The sequence below is a fragment of the Cydia strobilella genome, chromosome 9 (genome assembly GCF_947568885.1).
Source record: "Cydia strobilella chromosome 9, ilCydStro3.1, whole genome shotgun sequence".
NCBI classification, from domain to species: Eukaryota; Metazoa; Arthropoda; class Insecta; order Lepidoptera; family Tortricidae; genus Cydia; species Cydia strobilella.
The window spans coordinates 3,846,067-3,871,157 of NC_086049.1; the positions used below are offsets into that span (position 1 = coordinate 3,846,067).

General features: G+C 37.3%; 1 long non-coding RNA gene across 1 annotated transcript; it reads left to right on the forward strand.

Moving 5' to 3' along the window:
* Positions 1–1,959: 1,959 nt before the first annotated feature.
* Positions 1,960–9,086, forward strand: LOC134743869 (uncharacterized). The gene is made up of 3 exons (XR_010128052.1): positions 1,960–2,249; positions 4,557–4,734; positions 8,339–9,086. It is a non-coding gene; the product is annotated as an uncharacterized LOC134743869 (long non-coding RNA).
* Positions 9,087–25,091: the final 16,005 nt, after the last annotated feature.

A 25,091-nucleotide genomic window follows, 5' to 3' on the forward strand; every position in this document is an offset into this window, starting at 1 on the left:
AAGGATTTCAAGTTTAATGAAATGCGGACGACAGCTATCTGGTACCCGGGTATTTGATAGAATGCGGATACATTTCTTTTGTAATATGAGTAATTGGTGTACATCAGTGCTGGCTCCCCATAATATTACACCGTATTGGAGCCATGCATGGGCGAAGGCAAAATAGGCTGATAACGCGGTTTTCTGATTTGTATTGACCTTCGCACTTGTATATCCCCACGCACGCTTTATAAATGACCGGGTTCGAAAGACCCGAGAGTTTTAAAACGGAGATACACTTAATAATAATAATAAAATACTTTATTGTGCACTACAAAAAAAAATACATGTTACAAACAAAGACAGGACATAAGTGAGTAGGTAACAACAGGCGGACTTATCGCTAAAAAGCGATCTCTTCCAGACTATGTTATCATCACACACCCTTAATAAATGACTTATTCTTAGCTATTTTCAAAAATGAGTGAACGGTAACCAAACGGTAACGACGTAACATGTTCTCAATCATTGTGTTTTATATTTATAGGATAGTAGTTAATCGTTTGAAACCAGATTTGAAAAAGTAATTTTAAGGCTTCAAGTTTTGCAATGAGCAAAATGAGTGATCAGCAGACATCAAGGGACCTCCACACTCGTGCGCGATTCACGGCTTCGCGCCGCGTAGTCTCTTAACTAATGTACATTTATGTCTTTTTTATTATATCGATATCATAGTGTACCCTCTTACTACTTACGGGTCAAATTTTGTTATAATTGGTACCATAGGGCACAAATCAAAAGTTAAATTATAAGGCCCTATATCATCACATTACCCGTATACTCGTAATACAAGGTTTCATAATTCAATAATAAATAGTGATTACGTATACGTATTTATGCCCGCTTTAGAATTTATTTCGATAGCCTGAGGGTAGGTTTGCATCTTTAAAAGAGGCTCGGACATATAAATAATACAGACTGGTAGTTACTAGTAATGTCTATAGTGGCATTCGTTAAATGTAATGACATGCCCTCCCATCCCGAAGGCCTTATAATTATTTTCAAATCGATATCAATAGATGGCGCCAACTGTCACGATCGACCATTACGAAATTTTTATCCTACAGATTAAGACTTAATTAATGGTATTTAAAGTGTCATTAATTCAAAACATTATAAATTAAATACAAACATCAATAAAAGCACGAATTCAATGCATTATTTTAGAAAGTTATAAATCACAACTATATGGCGAACGTCTTCGACGTAAACACACATAAGTAACAGCATGCGACAGTTTTTGGGCTTTCCAAATAATATTGAATATTGACACTAGATGGAGCCGACCTGCGCACTGAGAAACGCGGGTCGAGATTTTGTTTCAGTGTGCGTGCGGCGACCATAGATACAAGTCGCGCACACATACAAACCGCGCGCGGTGCGTTGTATCACGTTGCATGAAGATAACATACTTTGCTCTGAGGGCCTACCGCGAACCACGTTCGACGTGTTGCCTCCCTGTCACACTTACATACGAATTTACAAGTGCGACAGAGAGGCAACACATCGAACGTGCTTCGCGGTAGGCCCTCTGTTTATGTTCATCAAAACGGGACGAGTGTGTGCGTTCCGTTTCATCCATCTATCCTGCGTTTTGTTTCTCGTTTTCTCGTTTTTAAGGTGTGATGTTATGTTTGATTTCAAATAATTACGTATAAGTTATAAATTACGAAAATTATCACAAAATGTAAAAAAGGGACCGGTGAATACATATAATCTAAATGGGTGTTTTAAAGTAGGCCTGATGTTAAAATACAAATTAAAAACGCAAAGCGCAATGTCTTTTACTACTGCATTATCAAAACGCAAGAATACTTTGTAAACAGAATCCAGTTTTTGGAGTTTTCACTTCGCTTGGTTTCCGAGTCAAACGCGCACCTTAGGTACCTTTGTATTTACTAATTTCCTGCAACCAATAATTGCAATCGACGACCTGGCATTCAAACGGACTTTTGACGGACATTCCACATACGCGACTGGCAATTAATAGGACTCCGACAATTACTCACGACGACCTGGCTTGGATTTGGACTCGAAAATCCGCTACAATTTGATACGCCGTACCGTACGCTTTCGAAAACAGAAGTAATGCAGAAAAATGCCGCCCACGTGTTCGTATTACCAATGCAAGGCCATGACCGGTCAGAAGTCGATGTTCCGCTTCCCAACTGGCGACAGTGCTCGATTGCAAACTTGGATTGACAACTGTGGTAAGTTTTTACTACTTTCTAAAGCTTTCTTACATTAAACTTTCCTCTAACCAATTCAATAATTGATTTAAGACGAAAGTGGAGGACCCGCGCGAAATCGCCTTTTTATACAAACGTAGTCCTCATTTTCCTCTCTGGATATTAACATTATTGAGAATATTTTGACACAATTTTTTGTATATAAACCACAGCTATGTTAGATTTTTTCGAATTTTTAATTAAGTATTATAAGAGAAAAAAAAAATAAAAAAATTGTATGAAATCTGTTTTCGCTCCTAATTTTCAAAATAGTCAAACATAGGGGCATAGCTATGGTTAATATACATATGTACATCCAATTATGTAAAAATATCTTCCATAATGTCAATATCCAGAGAGGAAAATGGGGACTAACATAGTATGGAGATACGGCCATCCCCTTTCCTCTTAAAAAGTGTTTGCAGTTTAGGTATGTTGTATTGACAATGTACATATTTGTCTATTGATATAAAATATACCTAAACAGATTTTGTTTCAATAAATTATAATTTTTTGTGGTAACAGGTATGTTACATATTACAGAGATACAGTGACAAATAATGTTATTGTCACAGATCATGCAATCCTAGTGTATCATTGTGTAGATGCCAATTAAAAGGTGTTCCAATCCATTGCATTTTGAAATTTTATTTTTGTCTTTTGTGTTGGAAAGTATTAATTATGGGCAGTTAAACTTTAAGTATGAAACATAATTCAACACGGATAGATGTTTAGGAAATCAAGTTTTCCAAATACCCACCTACATAATTTTACAAGCATCTAATTTAGCCTTAAAAACAATGGAAATTATGTACATTTGGCATCTAATTCTAACTATTGGCATAGGCACTAGTTTTAATGAAAGTGATTTCCCGCTGATTTTCCAATCCCGCTGATTCTCATAATATTGTCACAGATCACATAAATATTGTCCTTTAATGAAGAGTTAGTTAGTTACATAACTTATAAAAAACTCATTGGTACAAGCCGGGGATACCTCCGGATGGAAAATTGCATGCTCTTAGCGCTAGGCTACCAGCAGTTATTTATATGGAAATAATATTAGTTGATATTTTGTATATTATATGTAAAGTATGTAGCCATATTTTAGTTGGTTAATATTAATATTTACATGTACCAGTGAAAAGTTCTTGTTCTTATAATTTAATAATTGTTTGCTGACACAATGTTTGCCTTGCATAAGTAGTAGTAAATACCTTTTTGCATTAAATCCTCTTTAATACAAGCTTAATTTAACCTAAACATAAAACCAAGTTCTTTAGGGGAGGATTCAAGTACGCAGCAACAAAAATTTGGAATGATCTCCCACCACCACTAAGAACTCCTATGCCGTTGCTAAAATTCAAGAAACTGGGTAAAGTACATTTACTAAGAATACAGAAAGGAAATCCCCCCCTAACTATCTAACGAATAAATAAAAAACAATATAACAATATAACTAATAAAAATATATATATATATATACACAAACACACACACCACACACACACACACACACACACACACACTCACACACACACACACACACACACACACACACACACACACACACACACACACACACACAGCTATAAGCAGCCGCGCCGATCGCATATATATAATATGACCAGTATAGGTACATACTGGTTTGAGCAATGGTGTGTAACGACCGACCAAAAGGGGCCCGTCTGAAAATCAGCGCTGGGTATATCAACATATATCTAGCAAAAGCTGAGACTGGTACCCATTGCCTATACCACAAACAGACCTAGATGTAGTTTACTGTTTCAATTTTCTTTTTTTTTCTGTGCATGTTTTCTATGTTTTTTTTTTTGGTTTGGCTCTTGTGCAATGTTTTTATATTTTTCTTCTGGTATAAGCAATAAAACATATTTTATTTTTATTTTTTATTTTTTTAGTTTCACCTGTCTTGTTGCTGTATGTGTAGTGTAGACACAGACAGACGTCTGGTGGACGTCTGTATTCAAGTATTGCAAGTTAGGCTTAGGCCCAGGCCCACTTCCCGGTTTCCAATGAAGCTGAAAATTTGCATACATATGTAAGAAGGGTGACAATGCAATATTGTGGTACCATCGAGCTGATCTGATGACGGAGACAGGAGGTGGCCATTGGAACTGAGATAAAACAACGCCACCTAATTGTGTTTGGGTTTGGGCTTTCCACAGGCAACGCAAGAGAAGTACTTACAGTCAGCAATAAAAGTTTTTATCAAAAATGAAATTTTTGACAAAAAACTAAAAAAAGAGTTTAAATAAATATCATTTTCAGGTAACATGACCATTGCCCACTTGTCTCGAGATGCTCTTCGTCACAAATATGTCTGCATTGATCATTTCGAAAAGCGGTTCATTCAAATGATTGAATAAGTTAGCCGTACCTGTCCATTACAAAGGAGATCCATCGACAGAGAACTTCCCAGATTCACCAGTTGCGTCAACATCAGAAGGTATGTGATTACCTATAATTAATTAGCTCGTGCATGTCGTTACCTATACCTATCGTATGTATATATTCAGTGTCTTTGTTGGTGATGTGAAAAAAGATGCCCGTTTGCGAACTTCGGTGTTCGCGGTATAGTCCTGGCGGTTCACCTCGAAATTCAGTAAAATGCTGCAAATGGTGTTAAAGCTGTGAACATCGGCATGATTGATATTTAGTCTATACAGGGTGACCTTAGCCATTCGACAGACCCTGAAATCCCACGTAGGGTTACTTCTCAGGAATGCTCTATAACTTCCAAAACTTGTTCATAGATGGCAGCACCAGTCTCTCTCGCTACAACGTAAATCCGTAAGGAGTTCGTTTAGGAGGTGCAAGCGCGCACTGCTTGCCCTTAGAGCTGGTCAAAGACGCCTAGTCTTACTAAGATGGCATATAGTCGAGAAATTCGGACGGGCACCGCCGTGGCGGGGTGGCCTAGGGGTTCATGGCGTTAGCCGCGATAGCTAAAGACGCCGGTTCGAATCCGGCCTTCACCACTGGAGGGCTTCGTCACTTTTTCTTAAATATATGAGACATCTATTACTGTTCTTAATTTATATATAGTAGTGTGACTACTTAAAAAAACACAAAATCAAAATATTTAATAAAATAATTTGATTTGTTCTCAAAACTTGTTAATGCTCTATAACGTTAATATTTTTTTAATTAGAACAAAAGATAAAAAAATAAATGTTCAAACAAAAGTTATTTCCAATAATCGACAACAAAAATAAACATGCTGTATTAATCATTGGCAGTGCTGTTGACAATTTGTTCGAAAATGTACGGCAATGATGACATTTGTCAAAAGTCAGAATCGTATTAGTGTCATAAATAAAAAAGATAATCACAAAGGTCGAAGAAGGTTTCATACTATTTATTACCTCAGGAGCTACTAACACATACATCAGGCTGCTCTAAAGTAAAAAATCGTAATTTGTTAATTTCTTCGTAACCGCTACACCCGTTGTTATGATACCTACTTTGTATACTGGTTCTAAATACCCTAATGCATATGTATATTTCGGCTGTGTCCAATGGCTAAGGGACACCCTGTATAAATCAATTTGACTCGAAGCACCAAAAAAAACAGGAGAAATTTGTTTTTGTTTAGAAACCTATTATATCGTGTATGCTATTAAATGAAAGGGCATTCTAAGCCGGTACTAAAAATATGTCTCGTCATTACATTTTAGTCACGTGTTTTAAATAAAAATAAAAATAATTTTCAATACCTACCAAGTCCTCCTCCTCCCAGATACGATATGATACGATACTTCAGATACGATATGGCAGTTTTTTTTTGTATAATATACTATAGGTACAAATCATTCGTGATACCCTCATATCTAACCCCAAGAACGAAATTTTGAAAATAATTCCATTGTTTTTTTTTATTATTTTCAATATTACAAAGTAACACAGTTCTACTTCAGTACCTATTTTACGAGACTTTCCATAAGCAGGGGGGTGTCACTGCGCAGTTTAGGTATATTTGGCCGGCGCACCGCCCGGGCAGGTGTATGGCAGTGGGCTGCCGCTCGGCTCGCACGATAGTCGTGTCACGTGCTCACGTGGCGCTCGCGCAAAATTGAAAAATTTGAAAATACGCAATGGCTTCGAAACCTAAATCGCGATCTAATCTGTATAAAAGATAATGTTCTGTTTACGGATGTCTGAATAAACGGAAGAACCAAGAAGCAGAAAAAAACATTTTTTTTAAATTCCGGACTATATTGACCGACATATTTTCAAAGGAATAAGTACTTATGTGGCATACCTACTTCCGTGAGAATCAGACATACTATCTCCGGCTAAAAATTTTATGTTTACAGAATCAACGTTTGTAATTCCTACATATTTATCTTAAAAATAATAAATCAGTAGGTATAGGTACAAAAACTTGTCGCGTGACAACCCCGTGCCGACACTCGCAGCTCGGTCATAAAACTGCGGCGCGCAAAGAAGATTCACGGTTCGTGCGCGGTTATAAGTTTCAATTTTGCTTGCAGGCGGCGAGTGTAGGTATAATTTTATACCTAAATCTGGCTTTTGTGAAGGAGTGAATTTTCTGTACGGTAGTAATATTAGTTATTCTGTGCCATAAGTCTCGTTCCCTATTACTAAGACTTCGCTGTCTGTCTGTCTGTCTGTCCGTCTGTCTGTCACCAGGCTGTATCTCATGAACCGTGATAGCTAGACAGTTGAAATTTTTACAGATGATGTATTCTGTTGCCGCTATAACAACTAATACTAAAAAGTACGGAACCCTCGGTGGGCGAGTCCGACTCGCACTTGTCCAGTTAAAAAAAACTAATGAAATTATTTTCAAAATTACTTTCTTGGATATTAGGTATTATTTGAGATATACTTTACAATGCGACCCCCGCTCTGGATCGTACCTGGTTCAACAGATCTCAATTGCAGTGCAGCGAGGGAATGCTGCAGGCATCATGGGAACTTTTGAGCCGGGTACGATGCAGGGTGGAGGCGCATATTAGACCTTTAGTTTATTAGTTTTAGATTATTAGTTTTAATTATTGTTTGTAAATGGATTATATTGCGTATGATTAGAAAAGAAAATTATACCCAGAATATACTTTACAAAAAATTATTCAACGGTATCGTATCTGAAGGAGCCCAAACTTGGTATGTTTTGAAAATTATCGTCACTGCAATGTAATGATGTGATATATTTTTAGAACCGGCTCAAGATGCCCTTTTATTGAATACTACACACGTTACGATAGGACTCTACTCCTGTTTTTTTTTCTGGTGCTTTGGGTCAAATTTATTTATATGGACTAAAGATCAATCTTGCCGATTTTCATAACTTTAACACAATTTGCAGCGTTTTGGGGAGGCCTTTGCCCAGCAGTGGGACACTAAATTACGCTGATAAAAAAAAACCGGCCAAGTGCGAGTCGAACTCGCGCTCCAAGGGTCCCGTACATTACACAATTTAAACAATGTATTTTTTATGTGAAATGTCTTTAAAAAACCCGTAGGTGTCGGATCAATAACTAAGTAATTAAGTCCGACTCACGCTTGACTGCACATGTATAATAGGTTTTCCTATGTGCGTGTAAAGATCTATTTTGTGTATTTTTTATCAACATTTTTAACCCAGTTGTTTCGGAGATAAAGGGAGGGAATGGTCGTTTCTTGAATAACTTCTAAACTGTTTATCTTAAAATTATAAAGAAATATATTTCAGATTCTCACAATGAGCTCTTCCATTTGGTATGTAACACGATATAGTTTGAAAACTTTTTTATTTTTATTTTCTCATTTACCCCCCAAAAGCCACCGTGTTTAAAATGTATTTGTTTACGTTTCATGCCCGTCTTTGGGTCACAAACTTCCATATGTATACCAAATTTCAACTTAATTGGTCCTGTAGTTTCGGAGAAAATAGGCTGTAACAGACGGACAGACAGACAGACAGACGCACGAGTGATCCTATAAGGGTTCCGTTTTTTCCGTTAGAGGTACGGAACCCTAAAAAATAGTAGGTATATTATTATATAGCAGTTCGTTACAATATTATGTACCTATTTTTTTTCTAGGCCAAGGACCGACAGAATTAAAAGTATTAACACCAAAAAAGTTTACCCTGGTGTTAAAAATCAAGAAGAAAATGAGGAGGAAATATTTACGACACCGAAAAAACGCAAGCGACCAGCCGATAGCGACACACCGAATTGTAAAAGATTAAAAACTGTTATTGAAGATACCAAAGAAAGAAAGAATGAAGCATAGGCGATTGCAGAAAAAAAATCAGAATAAGAAATTAATAAATTTAAGCGCTTAATCTATTCCTAATCATTCGACACCCTTCCTGTGGAAGGGTGCATGTGGGAGTTCTCGTCCGCATTTCTGCTTTGGAGACTGTCGCGCCTCACCGTGTAGGGCGATCATCCGTTGTCGTGTCTTGGCTATGGACAGCTGTGCGTCTGTGAAGCGAGGCCCAGTTCCTGACTACGCCACTGTCCCACCTACCCGCTACTACGCTCAGGAGGCTATGAGTGTGGCGGCTGACGCAGACTTTGTAGAGCGTCGCGGCGCAGCGCTTGTGTGGCGTCGCATGGAAACCGTCCAGCCGTCCACGTGCGCGTGCGCAAACATGCCAGACGTTCAGGGTGCTGCCGCGGCAGCCGCAACAGCACCCTGAATGCGTCATTATATTGAACCTGCAATGTATTCAGTGAGCGAGCGAGCCTATAACACAAATAAGGTAATCAAATGCTTATAAGGGATTTGAGGCATTAAATGACAGGTTGTCTTCTCCACGGTTATCTTTAGCTATCAAAAATAAACATATCCTCCTTAACTTCTTGTTGTTGTTTTTATTTAATTCTATGTTTTAGCAATTTACTTATAGGAATACAATTTGTGTTTATCTTTAAGAAATAGAATCACACAGAACCTGATATTATCATGTTTTGCTTTTTTAGGGTTCCGTACCCAAAGGGTAAAAACGAGACCCTATTACTAAGACTCCTCTGTCCGTCTGTCTGTCATCATGCTGCATCTCATCAACCGTGATAGCTAGGCAGTTGAAATTTTCACAGATGATGTATTTTTGTTGCCGCTATAACAACAAATACTAAAAAGTACGGAGCCCTCGGTGGGCGAGTCCGACTCGCACTTGTCCGGTTTTTTAAAAGTAGGTAGGGATATTTTTTTTGACATACCAGTTCTGAAGGCTCTATATATATATTTAAGAAACATATGGGACAGTTGTATTTTATTTATCTACTGAGCAAAGTGGCAAAGCATTTGATGCAAATTTTGAGTTGTTTCCTCATGAAATAAAACTATGAAAACGGATTATATCGCGTATATTGAATTTATAATACATCCCGACGTTTCGAACTCTTTACAGCGTTCGTGGTCAACGGGTGACTGAGGAAAAATTACAAAATGCAAAAATACCCACATACTAAAATAATGAACAATCATAGACTACAAACTTTAAGGCTGGTTGTACATGCAAAATCGGTTCATAAGTCTATGATTGTTCATTATTTTAGTATGTGGGTATTTTTGCATTTTGTAATTTTTCCTCAGTCACCCGTTGACCACGAACGCTGTAAAGAGTTCGAAACGTCGGGATGTATTATAAATTCAATATACGCGATATAATCCGTTTTCATAGTTTTATTTCATGAGTAACTATCGCGGTAACCGAAGACAATATTTGTTTCCTCATGTTGGCTAACTGGCACCGTGCGAAGATTATGGTGGGGGTAAGTAAAACGATCGCAGCGCATAAGGTGGTAAAAATTGGCAACTAACGGACGTTAGCGTCTTTAACATTTCATACAAGTTATATGGGTCGAAGTGAAACTTTAATTTACGATTACTCCTGAGATATTCATTTTAATTGTATCTTGTATGAGACCATTGTAATCTGTATGAAATGCTTAATAGAACTAACGTATTTAATTTGATAATTATTAATACTGTATCCGTGTAAATAGTTTTGCAAATACCACATACTATGAAATCTGTTTCTGTTTGTAGAAGATAAGAATGGGTATACTTAGTAAGTTATCCTTAAAAGATAGACATACATCATCGCGTGCCATCGCGGACTTTTTAGTAGGTAAACCAATGAAAGCTGACTTCATTAGCAAATATCTTCATATTTCAACCAATTTACACAAAACCTTAACAAACTATACGCCTTAACCATCCTTAACTTTCCTCGAGAATCACCCTACTTATTCATAGGTGAAAACCGCATAAAGGCTCCGTCACACACGCGCGTTTTGGGGGCGGAGCGTGAGCGGAGCGCAATGAAAGCGCTCCCGTCGCGCCGGCGTCCGCTCCGTCCGCAAAACGCGCGTGTGTGACGGAGCCTTTATAGTACATTTCGATGCTAGTGCGGAAAGTATGTCATTACGAGTACCGAGATATCTTGCCAAGAGCCGTAGGCGAGTGGCAAGACTCGGGAAGAGTGAAGAATGACATTTCCGCACGTGTATCGAACGACGTTTTTTAATACAGTTGCGATAAAATGTGACGTTTTCAACTAAAAGGTACCACATTGTCGGTTGTCGATAAGGTTGATTTCAAATTGAAGCTTTATGGGAAGAACCAACGTTATTGACAACCGACAATAACTACCCTTTTGGTTGAAAACGGCGCAAATAAGAAAAACAACAAGTAAGGAATAAAAACAATATCGCATGTTGCCTTTGGAAACAGTAAGAAAAAACGCTTCTTCTTTGACAGGCGTTTCGGCAGCTATTCCTACCTCTACCTTCCAGAGCTATTCCGTTCCATACAGACAACTTATTAAGAACGGTTTTTCTATTTTCAATATTAAAAAATAAACGTGTTATAATGATAAAGAGGTAAGTAATAAAATATGAAATATGTATATTTTTCGTATTCTTAAATTAACAGTAGGTTTTTATGTTGGTTACGACGTTTAAAGGAAACTAATATTAACACTCATCAATAAGTAGTCATGAATTAAAACAAGTATTAATTTCAAAAATTGGAAAAGTAAAAAGCACTAGTTGTTCGCGAAGCGAATACCAACTTTCCGCACGCTAAACAGCTACGTAAAGTAGCACTTTTTGAGCAACTGTATTAAAAAATATATTATAGGGGTACGAGCTTAATAGACTGCGATCGGCATAAACTTCTAATGTCAACTCATGGTAGCCGCACTGAATAAGCCACAAAACACGCTTAGGTACCTAGTCCATAAAATCCATAAATCCTAAAAAAAAAGTTTTCTGCGTTTCATTTTTTAATGCAATCTTAGAGTTAAAACCACGCAAAGCAACACCCGTTCGTCCAGTCGCCCAGCGAGAGCGAGAGCGGCAAGTGCGGCGAGGCCCGAGGCTAGCACAATGTTCTATGGCGCGAGTCACGCTAATTGACTCTCGCGTGTCTACTGCACAAATTAGACGATGAAACGATGGGTAGGTACTAGGTAGTAGGTACCAACACCGACCGGTAATTGGGGCATTTTCTATGAAAAGGGACCTTATTGTCGATGGCGCTTACGCCGCACAGCGTCGCGCGGCATTGCATTTATATCGGAGCATCGTTAATAATGGCGTAAGCGCCATCGACAATAAGGTCCCTTTTTATAGAAAATACCACAATTGTAATAGTAGCGAGCGGTCGACTCACTTTATGCACAGACTATGCTCAGTTTGTTGTGTAAATTTCATGCTCGAATGACATTCACGTCATACGTACGCTCGTCTAACAAAAATTTATACCTAATTAAATTTAAAATGCCATATTGTGCAGTATTAAGCTGCAGAAATCACAGCGGTTTAAAAAAACCTTTCACGTGGAGGTATCTCCTATCACCGGTGGTTATTTCTTTCAATATAATCCGATAAATACGAAAAGTCTGTTTATTTTGCATTATTTACGATTGTCGTTAAGTAAAACTATATTTTATTTGTTTAAACTTAGAGTTCATAATCCTTTGTCACTATTCTTTACGTTTATCTGGAATATTCGCTATCCTAAATGTCAAACAACTTCGCTACTTAAATGCTGCGCAATGTCGATATTTATATCGATAAAGTTAAAGCTTGAAATATCGTAACAGTACGATATTTCAAGTTTGATGTTTGGTTAGTAGGTAATAAATTATTATTTGGGATAATCAATGTCTATAAGTAAATATGGCAGCTCTGGTCATCAAGCACTAAGTTAAGTCGGGGTCATTTCATGGCAACCTTTCAAACCTTTGTATTCCTTTATATACATTTATTTGTTCTTGTTTTTTACACCCATCATATTTTCATCGTTAATATAATTAGACTAGGTACTTAATGTACTTATGCGTAGAATGCATGCAACGTGCCATGAATAAACGATTTATATTTTCCATTTCTTTATTATTAAATGTTTTAGATTTCCAAAAGATGCAGATATTAAAAATAAATGGATTAATGCTACTGGGCAAGAAAATTAGTTTCCCCAAAAATAAAGCACCATTTGCTCGCAGCATTTCTTAGAGAAAGATTTTTGGGGATAAAATTGACATACATCTGATCTCATCTAGCGTCCACACGCCTAAAACTTAATTACTAATTTAGTAATTATTTGTGACATTCGGGCTCACTAAATTAATAAAAAGTGTTTCTTACCACGCAAACTAACGTCAAATATTGGAATTTTGCAGCGCCCCTTTCTGATTTGATAGGCATGGGATCGATGATCCAGTTTAATGTTTGCTTACACACCATACAATTAATTTGACAATTGAATCAGGTTGTCCCGTCTAGATTAAGCTTAAATGCTGCTACAAATTATTAAAGACGAATACTGACATAGGTAATTGCAGATTTGTGATTGCAAAATAACAACAATAACTATGATTTTATCTATTTAACCTTAAGATATATTTAATGTGACATGTTAATGTGACAGGCTAGCATCAGCGTGCTATGCCTTATCCAGACTCGCGCCTACCCTATCGCGCATTAACTTACTTAAGGCGTACTATGGATATTTCCATTCAATACTAACGCAAAGTGTAGACCTGTGGGGCCTGGCAGCTGATCGTGACAGACCTTTTAAAATGCAGAAGCGCGCAGTAAGGATCATAACAGGAAAGTGTCACGACCATCCTGCAAAAGAATTATTTAAAGAATTGAAAATACTTACGCTTCCAAGTGTCTATGTCCTCACTGCGTGCAAGTATATAAGAGCAAATCTACACAACTATGTCTCCTCTACTACCAGGGAAAGAAGCACCCGATGGAGACCCCTTTTAGTTGTCCCACAACGTAAACTAGCTAAATCTAGAAAGTCACTCGTTGTTGTTGGGGCAAAATTGTACAACTCGCTTCCTGCCGAAATAATTGATGCAAGCGATACAACATTTGAAAAAAAACTCAGGGCACTCTTAACTGAACTGGCGTGCTATACCATCGACGACTTTGTCAGTAGGGCAGCCAACCCAACCACATAAAAATAGATACGTAAGTTAAGTACCTATATTTGTAAAATGTATACTAAAAATGTAAATTAATTAGTGATAATTTAATATAACTATTTATTATACTGAAAATGACGTGTAAAATACTAAATTTTATTAATAAATATCTGAATCTGAATCTGAATCTGAATGTTTACATTAACAACCTAGTTGGTCAATAAATAAGAAACAAATTTTTAGTTAGATATTTGTTGTACTGTACTACATATTATTTTTCATACAATCACGATTATCACTACCTATATTATAATCATAAATAAAATATAATCTAAATGTTATAAAACATACGGTAATGAAATATCAATTCCTAACCGAACACACAAATATCGATAAAACACTCGGATTACACTGTCCCCTCCCTACATCGAATGAAAGAAGTTCCCAACGGTTAGCTACTCGCAGGCGTGTAGAGATCTCGAAAACACCAGTGTAACGTGACCGTGAGATCCGTAACAAACCATGCGTAATTAGATCTTACTTATACTGGTTTCTTTAGCCCTTTTCTCGCCTATAATAAGTAAGTGATTTTAAAACTATAAAAAAATAGCGCCATCTGGTGTTCAGTAGTTGTATTAGGTGAACGTTGAGTGAGGTTTTGTGAGATGAATGAGATAATTAAAGTCGTATGTCTTATAACTTTGACATTATACCTTAGACCGTCGCTCGTGTAGCCTACAGTTGATAACCGTTCGAGAAATGTCAACCGGTAATAACCTATTGGTATGGAAAGTTGCTACGAATCAAAGCAATTTTGTAAGTGTGTAATGTATTTTAACATGGCTATGAATGTGTGAGTTTAGCGACACTGGTTTTTATACTAAAAGCAGTCATTTCGCATCCACTAGTTTATTAATTAGTGTTTGTAACGAAACTTTGACGCCTTACTAAAGTACCCAATCAAACTTCAAAATCATGCAAATAAATTTTAATTTTGTCGCTGATATCTGAAACGCCATCTAGTAATAATTTACCTTAAAAGTGAATGTGACGTATTGGTTTATTGCGTGGAAGCTACAACAGATGTCGCAAGAGAGGTGTTTCAACGCATGTTAGTCGTAAGAGTTGTATTAGCTCCGTGCACCATCTTGTTCGCTACTGTGAACTAAAAAATAGCCTACAAGTATATGCTACTTAGGACGGTGCGCTTTTTTAGTATGGGATTGGGTATCTGTACTAGTATTATATAATCTGTGGTAATGATGAGGAACGCCACTTGAATGGAAAACTGAAGAATCTTTCTATATAAACCCAGTTATATATAAATAATACCATTGATTAGGGCTATTTGTAACCTACGGGGTTATTGAGAATTATGCGAGTCAAGAATTAGTACATGTAGTTAATAAGTTTTTAAATTGTTTGTAATTTCTTTAGTCTAGGGGACTAAAGGCTGGTCATGTCATGCCCAAAATTAGTTGACAGCGTTGTTCCTTTAGGACGTTTCGTTTGTCAGTAGTGCCTATTTAAAAGTCCTCTATGTGGCCTGGCCTAGGATATTGATGGTAGCTAGGTATAGATGGTAGGTACCTACTTACAAGTATTAATAAAATATTACATAAGAAATATAATACTTTATTTCAAATAACAAACGGGAGGATTGTATTTTCGAATATGGTTTACCTGCGCCTACCTAAATGCGAAATTCATTTTTGTTTGTTTGTTTGTACACGTGTAATATATGCCACTATTCAATAAGGAACCTTCTTAAAACTGTATAAGATACAAACACTTAATTTGACGATATCTGTTTACTTAAAACTGTTTACATTTCATTTGGTTGTACAACTGAAACGGCCGTAATAAAAGACCCAAAATTTCGCAAACAACCTCAGTCAAAGAGCTACCATGTGGAAGCATACTTTCGTGGTTATTCTTGTTCTTGCTGCGGTGACGTCGCAAGGTAAGGATTGTTAATAAATAAAAACTTTTATTCAGGTATCAACCCATTACATTAAAATAATAATTATAGCGTAAAAGGCATCTACTCCGTTCTCGACATCTCGGCGAATAAACCACGCACTACACCGCCATGGTAGCCGTAACAAAAGAACCAAATGGTGTAACAGGTTCCCAGATTAGAGTCGAAGCTCGAAAAATCACTAAGTTTTGCCTCGCCTTTTACTGACTTGTTCCTGTATAAGGCGCATTAACACCGTAAGAGGGTTTTCACAATGATAGTAGGCCACCAAACGAAGAAAAAACAGGGGACGGGAAATAATTCGTGTATATAGGTATATAAGCGAATTTTGGCACAGTTGTAGGTATAGGCACAGAATAAGGTAAAGGTGCTTTTTAGGGTTCCGTACCCAAAGGGTAAAAACGGGGCCCTATTACTAAGACTCCGCTGTCCGTCTGTCCGTCTGTCACCAGGCTGTATCTCATGAACCGTGGTAGCTAGACAGTTGAAATTTTCACAGATGATGTATTTCTGTTGCCGCTATAACAACAAATACTAAAAAGTACAGAACCATTGGTGCGCGAGTCCGACTCGCACTTGGCCGGTTTTTTAATACGTCATAAATCGTAAACCGCAATTTACCTTTCATTCAATCAACTCAAATATAAAAGTGGGGCTCCCATACAACAGATTGTTTGCCTTTTTTTGCGTAATGGTACGGAACCCTTAGTGCGCGAGTCCGACTCGCACTTGGTCGGTTTTTACAACATACTGAAAGTACTGATGGATGGCGCTAATGGGTAGGTTGGGGGGGGGGGGGGGGGTTAAAGGTGTATAGCTTTTCGTAAATAACTCGTAAACGGCCACGGTAAATAGCAAACAATTTTGTTAAACTTAAATAATCTACACACATTTTTCTACAACAAAGATTAAATACACTTGGCATACGTAAATATTGCTTGTGTCAAAAGAAGCATTCCTTGCGTAAGCATTCGGTGATCAATTGACCATCGGTAGGTCTCTGTCAAGTCCAGTCTTGGACTTGACAGAATGTCCATGTCCAGTCTTGGACTGACTACCTACTTTTGCTAATAACGTCGAGTTATTTTTGCCGATCATTTTGATAGATATGCACATTCTGGGAGCTATCGATACATCGACTATTTATTGTTCGAATATCCATACATTTCTCGTACCATCCTCCAACAGTGCAGTGCAGTGTGTGTTTGTACAACACACACTGCATTGCCGTAGGTACACTTAAAGAAAATAAATTGAATTGTTAAACAATAGTAGTAAATATGATTACTGCATAATGAAAGGCATTAAAACACGAGTGTGGCATTATTCATAAAAACATCACACGAGTGTTTTAATGCCTAAGTATGTACTTACAGTTACATACACTGCTTTATCTACACACACATTTTATAAACTCTCTTATGTGTTCAGGAACCGCATCACCATAGCGACATTTGATCACACACAACATTTCATGTTAAAGTCATTATTAAATCGATACTGGATTGTTACGCAATAATAACGCATTTTCACAGATACAAGAAATTTGCTCTAAGAAAATGTCATTTATTTACATACAAGATAGATCTATGCAGTGGTACTATTAAACGAAATTAATAACTAGCTTAAATCTAAAATAGACCCTTGAGGAATTGTACCTTTTGTGCTGGCGGCATTTCTTCGTTGTATCGCAATGCTGATACGTTGTGCGAGGAAGCCGCCAGCTCTTTGGTCACCAGTTACGTCAAACAGACGATTCGCGATTTCTGCAAAAAACTTGTGCCCGCTGGGACCCCATGTACCTAGAGTTTCAACTCCAAATTGAAAATTATTTATTGCCTAATAAAATGTTATCATTCCAGACTCCTGCGGTGGCGACCCCAACGCCGAACCAGGTTGTGGCTGGAACTGCGGTCGACAATGCTCTGACATCGGTGTCAACGTAATCTGCCCTAGGGTATCGTGCCCTACCACATGCCAATGCAAAGATGGCTTCTACTATAACAAGCAAACTAAAAGCTGCGTGTCGCCTGAGGATTGTCCTTTAGAATCAAACTAATACCCTAATACTAAAGATGTATCAGCCAGGGCAGTTGTTAGAAATGCCGCTCTCCCTGGACAAAGTTTACGTTCCGAACTACCGCGTCGGCCTGACCTCATTTTAAACTGAATAAATGAATGCTTTTATTTGAAGTTATTTTATTATTAATACATCCGTATATCACTCAATTTATTTGTTAAAAAAAAACAGTAGGTATGTATTTTTTTTACAACAACTACTTACCTAGTAGCCTAGTAGCGAAGAGAATTAAGTAAGTAGACATAAAGTGCTCACTCCATACATCAGTTTTAAAACGACTATTATTTTCGTAGTCGATATCTAGCGTCAGTGAAGTAGTGGAATTATCAGTACTGCTACTCGACACTAGATGTCCCGTGTGTCGCGACTGACGAAAAGCGTATTGCTCAACAATTTACAATTAATATTATAAGCAGAAGGAGTTGAAAATAGAGTTCCGGTTAATCCGGCTATAATATTCGCTGAAAATCGTTGAGCATTAGACTTTCCATTCGTCGCGACATCTATTGTCGAGTAGCTGTACTGATAATTCCGCTACTTGACGCTAGATATCGACTACGGAAATAATAGTCGTATTGGTAACAAAACTGATGTATGGAGGGAGCACTCTATGTCTACATAATTCTCTTTGCTAGTAGGTAGTACTGCAGAATATTCAGTTCGTTCTTAAGGGGCTACCTGAGGTTTTCATCGATTTTTGACAAGTTTTGAATTGTATCTCCTACATTTGCACTACATATAGAATTATAAGACAAGCGGCTATCGGTTCTTCAATCTTTTATCTCCATTTTTGTCTACCGGATTGTAAAAAAATGAATACTTATTTATTTATGATTGTTTTAAACATTGTCTAAAAAAACACTTTTTCCCCTCACTAGCTCGGAAAGTTGTCTTTTATCCTTCAATACAAGCGGGGTAAAACGCGTTTTATCCACTAGTGGGGAAAGTAATTTGACCTTGGATAGAGCGTGTTTAAGTAGCTTGACAGATAACAAAACGTAAATCGTTTATGAAAATGATTCGTTCGATATTAATTATCATTAAATAAATGGTTTGAGAATCTAATGAAAAATACCAAATTTAGCTTTATTTAATGATTTTAAGTCATAAACCTTAAAATTCCATAAGAAACGTTTGTTTTTTTATAATGATGTTAAATATAATTCTGAACGCACAAGTTGAGTCGATGCAATTTCAAAACGCATCGTTGACATTTCATACGTCAGAAATGTCAACATTGTCAACAATTTTTTTACTAAAAAACTTTTCTCACCGACTCGCGTAAAAATACACAACTTTCAGAGTTTTCTGTTATAATATCGTAAAGAAATGAGTGATTCCAGTGATGAAGATGATCTAACGCCTGTGGATGTTGTATTTTCCTCGCTATAGTGAGGTGAAAAGTTTTGTGTTATACACGGGCGCAAATGTATTTTACTTCTCGTGTGTTGAAACGTCGCTACGCTCAGGATTCTATTTTAGAACCACTCGCTTCGCTCGTGGTTCACCTATAGAATCCTTTCGCTTGCGCGTGTTTCAATTCTACACTCGCGGGTAAAATACAACTTTGCACCCTTGTATAACAAATAACTATTTTCGTATCTCGATTGCTGTGAAAGATCTTACTTATACGAAATCTACATACTTGCGTTCGTCTTAGACGTCTCTAAAAATTTGTCTAAGGTTTTAATTTTAAACTAATTAACACAAAAGTTATGGCCAGAAAACCAGTTTTTTGGCCTAAAATTGTTCAACTTTGATGCCAAATATTTCGAAAACAATGAACTTTGAAGTAAATATGGGATACTATATTGCTAAAATCTGTTGCTGTTAATATGATAAGCTACAAAAAACATTAGAAACCTAATGGATTCAAATCGAAGGTCATTGGGGCATGGGATCCCCTTAACGAAGAACCAAAAAAATAAACGTTCTTATTTGATACGTTTTCTATACAACTTTTATTAGTTTAAGTCGCTTTTACCGTTAGAAAAAGTCACAGCCACTCACAGGGGTTTTGACCCAAAAATCCGGACATACACATTTTAATACATTATCGGGTTCAGGAAAATTAGGAGTGACAGGATAGTCAGGGAAAAATAAATGTCGAAAAAAATCCTATAAAATAGTTGCAGAAAATTGCAAATTTTTATTTTTATTGTTTCTTTGTACACGTGTACTATATGCCACTATTCAATAAGGAACCTTTTTAAAACTGTATAAGATACAAGATACAAATTGACGATATCTGTATTATCTGTTTACTTGAAACTGTTTACATTTCATTTGATTGCACAACTGAAACGGCCGTAATAAAAAACGCAAAATTTCGAAAACAACTTCAGTCAAAGAGTTATCATGTGGAAGCTTATTTTCGTGATTATACTTGTTCTTGCTGCGGTGACGTCGTCGCAGGGTAAGGATTGTTAATAAATAAGAATAAAAATAATTTTTATTCAGGTATCAGCCCATTACATTAAAATAATAATTAATAATTATAGCGTAAAAGGCTACTTTGTTCTCGGTGAACATACCAGACGCACTACAACGCAACGGTAGCCGTAACAAATTTTACAAAAAAGTAAAAAACACCGGCCAAGTGCAAGTTGGACTCGCCCACCGAGGGTTCCGTACGTTTTAGTATTTGTATCACGGTTCATTAAACATCAAACATTTATTCAGCAAATAGGCCACAGGGGCACTTATACATGTAAATTTTTACAAACAATAAAATTAACCCAAAATTACAAAAAAGAAACAATTACATAAATATAAATGTCAAATTACACAAAAAAAGCTAATAAAAAAATATACAAACAACAGAAGTACTAACATTGTTTAGAGATGTAAAAGTCTCTAGGTGTCAGAGATAAAATGTATATAATAATAAAAAAGATCATCAAATTATCCAGAGATGTAAATGGTCTCCAAGACTTGAATTGTTATATAATTAATAAAAAGACAAGATATTAAATCAGACAAACTGACAAGAACCGAATCAGGTACAGCCTGGTGACAGACAGACAGACGGATAGACGGACAGCGGAGTCTTAGTAATAGGGTCCCGTTTTTACCCTTTGGGTACGGAACCCTAAAAAGGAAACTTAGAATTAATTATAAATAATTGATTTCCTTCTTATTAATATTAACATTGACAGACGATTCGCGATTTCTGCAAACAACTTGTGCCCGCTGGGACCCCATGTACCTAGAGTTTCAACTCCAAATTGAAAATTATTTAATGCCTAATAAAATGTTATCAGGGGCGTAGCTAGAGGATATGGCGCCCGGGGCAGTCACCAAATTTGCGCCCCCTGACGACTGACAAAAGTTTCCCCGCTGCTGCCTTTTGCCCATTTTGGCGCCCCCCCTTGGATGGCGCCCAGAGCACTTGCCCCCTCTGCCCCCCCTAGTTACGCCACTGAATGTTATCGTTCCAGGCTCCTGCGATGGCGACCCCAACGCCGAACCAGGTTGTGGCTGGAACTGCGGTCGACAGTGCTCTGACATCGGTGTCAAAGTAAACTGCCCTAGGATATACTGCCCTACCACATGCCAATGCAAAGATGGCTTCTACTATAACAAGCAAACTAAAAGCTGCGTGTCGCCTGAGGATTGTCCTTTAGAATCAAACTAATACCCTAATACTAAAGATGTATCAGCCAGGGCAGTTGTTAGAAATGCCGCTCTCCCTGGACAAAGTTTACGTTCCGAACTACTGCATCGGCCTAACCTCATTTTAAACTGAATAAATGAATGCTTTTATTTGAAGTTATTTTATTATTAATACATCCGTATATCACTCAATTTATTTGTTAAAAAAAAAACAGTAGGTATGTAATTTTTTTACAACAACTACTTACCTAGTAGCCTAGTAGCGAAGAGAATTAAGTAAGTAGACATAAAGTGCTCACTCCATATATCAGTTTTGTTATCAAAACGACTATTATTTTCGTAGTCGATATTTAGCGTCAGTGAAATAGTGGAATTATCAGTACTGCTACTCGACACTAGATGTCCCGTGTGTCGCGACTGACGAAAAGCGTATTGCTCAACAATTTACAATTAATATTATAAGCAGAAGGAGTTGAAAATAGAGTTCCGGTTACTCCGGTTATAATATTCGCTGAAAATCGTTGAGCATTAGACTTTCCGTTCGTCGCGATATCGTATTGTATTGGTAACAAAACTGATGCATGGAGTGAGCACTCTATGTCTACTTAATTCTCTTTGCTAGTAAATAGGTAGTACTGCAGAATTTTCAGTTCGTTATTAACGAAGAACCAAAAAAATAAACGTTCTTATTTGATACGTTTTCTATACAATTTTTATTGGTTTAAGTTAAGGTCTAATTTCTGGAGTTGTAGGTAATTTCATACGTGACCCTATTTGCATGTTATTCGAGTCTTACGCTTACCTACCTAAGAGGTAGTAAATTAATAAAGAGTAAGTAAATTAAACCTAATTTACTAGCAGAAACCGAGACTCAGTTGCGTAAAAGTGAAAAGTCATTTTCCCGAAACTAAAAATCGGCACTAATACTTGTAGCAACACTTTGCACTCTTTTATACATACCATTCTTCTATTCTCGAACTTCCTCCTCAGATTTCGTTTCTAGCCAATTTTAAAAATATATAGGTATATTGATACCTATTATATATTTTTTACCCATCGAAGCTACAATTTTGCATTGCAACCGCATTCCAGCAACATCCTATACGACTTCATCATCACCATCGGAATAGGGATGCACAGAGGCCGGCGGACGCACCGGCCCTGGCAATCGAAAGAGCAACGGGGTCCTAATTCGATAATCGGTGTGCTCTTGAACGAGACCATCTGTCATGTCGATGTCGCGCCGAAAAGGTGTAGGGGGATTAAATGCGCTAGCTGTTATATCCTGTACCTGGTGAATAGGGTTGCTGCGCGATAATTTATTTAAATTCAGCACGGCTGTGATGGCGCGTTGCTTTACTACTTTTAGGGCCACTTGCACCATCCCACTAACTGGGTTAACCGGTTAAACCTGGAATTACCATGGTTACCAGTTCAATTTGACACTTAGTTAACGATTTAACCCCGAATTAGTGGGATGGTGCAAGTGGCGCTTAAAGTGCTTATTGATTTAATCCGGCGATTGAGGACCAAAAATTGACATCGTTAGCTGAAATAGTTTTTTGTTTCTTGATGGACTTGAGGGCGGTATTGCCCGTAGCCAATGTCATGTAAAAGGGTAGGAACCAATGCTCTTAGAGCACGACGTTGTTCGGTAGTTGTTGTAGTTGTCTCGGGATTTTACGAGAAGCACGTGGACTACCAGCCGTTGACTCCAAAATGGTGGTTAAACACGCTTTGAGATTAATTCTCCATTCACTGCACACTACCACATTAGATTACTGTATAATAAAGCTATCGATATTACACCTTAAACAATATTAATGAGCAAAAAACAAAGGAATTAATCACGAGGCTACTATCAAGATGGCGTTCGAACCGGAAGTCGCTGAAAAAGTTGAAAAGTTCCGTTGAACTAGTTAGGTATAGTCGTCATCAAAAGTTAATACAATAGGTAACCAATAGGTACTTAGGGCACTTGCACCATTCACTAACCCGGGGTTAACCGGTTAAACTTGGAGTTACTATGGTTATCAGTACAATTTGACACTGGGTTAACGGTTTAACCGGTTAACTCCGGGGTGGGAAGTGAGCTTATACCTATAGCTTTCCAACCGAAAAAATTACCACTCATTACTCTTCACTCATTTCTCTACTCTAAAATGTTACACAACCGCTAATCACTATTGACCGCTCCCATCTTCCAAATACTTTGTAACCAGGGGTCTTTCTAAAGTGGTCTGGTAGCAGATTTGAATGATTAGCAAGACGTGCTACAAAGGGGTCATCCATTAATTACATCACACGTTTAGGGGGGGGGAGGGGGTCAAGAAAATGTGACATGTTGTGACAAGAGGGAGGGGGGAGTCACAAACTTTTGTGACGTCACATTAACTTATTTAAGTTATTTTATTCGCTGCACAGTTAAATAACAAGTTTTTGGAACGATAATCGTTTTTAATCGTTTAATTTTCTTTCCTAATCTGTTTTGGGTTATAAAATTACTAATATTTCTTTTGACGCCACGATTTGCCGATTTCATTGAAAAAATGTGACGTCACACTAGGGGGGAGGGGTATTCCAAGTGTGACAAGGAGGGGGAGGGGTCACATAACCTCGAAATTCGTGAATCCAAATGAGACTGCTTGACAAAAGGTGATGTCGAACAATCGAAGTGACAAGTGGAGCAACGCGTGGAGGCGTTCGGGAATGCTATGTGGGATCGCGCTATGAAATTATGAATATTTGAGCGTAAGTTGCTATTTCTTATAGGACGTAGGTAAGTAAATCAAATTTTATCTACCTATCTAAGGATGATCCTACATTTTGGTGGCTCGTGACATGTAGTGTTGGTAGAAACTCGAGTCTTTTGAGTCTCAATTTGACGAACTTGAGTCAGTTTTACGCGACTGAGCTTAAAAAGCTTCCGAGTCTTTTAAGTACCAAATCGGTCTCCTTTATTGAGTCTTTTAAGCGCAACTTAAAAGGACTCAAGCCTTCGGATAAAGACTTCGTTTTGTTTTTGTAGGTTTTAAATCTAAAAGAACACTAAGGAAAATAAGGATTATTGAATGATGTGCACTTAACCCATCAATATCGTATGGAGACAATAAAATTCTCCATACGATATTCATGGGTTAGGTACACACATCATTAAATCATCATCATTCAATTGTTTTTTAAACGCATTGGCGTTTAAAAAACATGCCTAATTTAAGTTATTTTTAAAGGACTCGTCTTTAAAAAGACTCAGAACTAAACTAAGCCTTTACTCAAGTTTCTACTTAAGGACTAAAGAGAAAAACTGAGTCGAGTCTTAAAGCAGGGAATTCAAAGTACTTGAGTCTTAACCAACACTACCAATGGTTGGTGTTAAACAGTCTTGTTGTAAGTGGTATGCTTACCTAATACCTTCGGGTCATAGGAAATGCAAATGCCCATAATTTTGGTAAGTGCATACCGGTAGTGGGATTAAATAAATATCATTATCAATCAGGAAAAAGGACACTAGCAGGAATACAATAATTTTAATTTTCTGAGACTGAAAGTGAAAACACCTCATTAGATTAGAGTCCCTAAGCTGACATATAACTTGTAGAATTTTAGGTAATTTCTTGTCCCCGTGTAATGTTTAGCCTGTTCAGCATCAGAATTGGGTGATATTTATTAATAGTACTGATAATTCCGCTACTTGACGCTAGATGTCGACTACGAAAATAA